This window comes from Odontomachus brunneus, unplaced genomic scaffold (genome assembly GCF_010583005.1).
Source record: "Odontomachus brunneus isolate Ranch 3 - 2012 unplaced genomic scaffold, Obru_v1 Obru_scaffold_154, whole genome shotgun sequence".
NCBI classification, from domain to species: domain Eukaryota; kingdom Metazoa; phylum Arthropoda; class Insecta; order Hymenoptera; family Formicidae; genus Odontomachus; species Odontomachus brunneus.
This window is the reverse complement of record NW_022639604.1, coordinates 330,446-330,819: the sequence shown is the minus strand read 5'-3', so window position 1 is coordinate 330,819 and position 374 is coordinate 330,446.

Here is a 374-nt window from a genome sequence, read left to right as displayed (position 1 = left end):
AAATTGATCAATTCCTTTCTCACGTTTAAAAAATAATCGATTGTGATTGGTCTATTTACTTACTGCTTATTTCTTATTACTACTACTAATTACTACTACTCATATTGCCATTGTAGACGACGCATTAGTATTTACAACCTCGCTATAAGCTTTAAGCCTTAAACAACTGATCAATTATAGTCAATTATTTTCCTTACGTCTCAAGAATAATCGATTGTGATTAGTCAGTTAGTAGTTGCTTATGATTTAAAGCTTAAAGCGAGGTTGTAGACCGAAACTTATGTTCCTATTTTATATTTGAGTTTTTATGTAATTACCTAAAGTTAAGTTTAGTCATTGGATTATGTGTTATGTTCAAACGCGCATAGGAGATA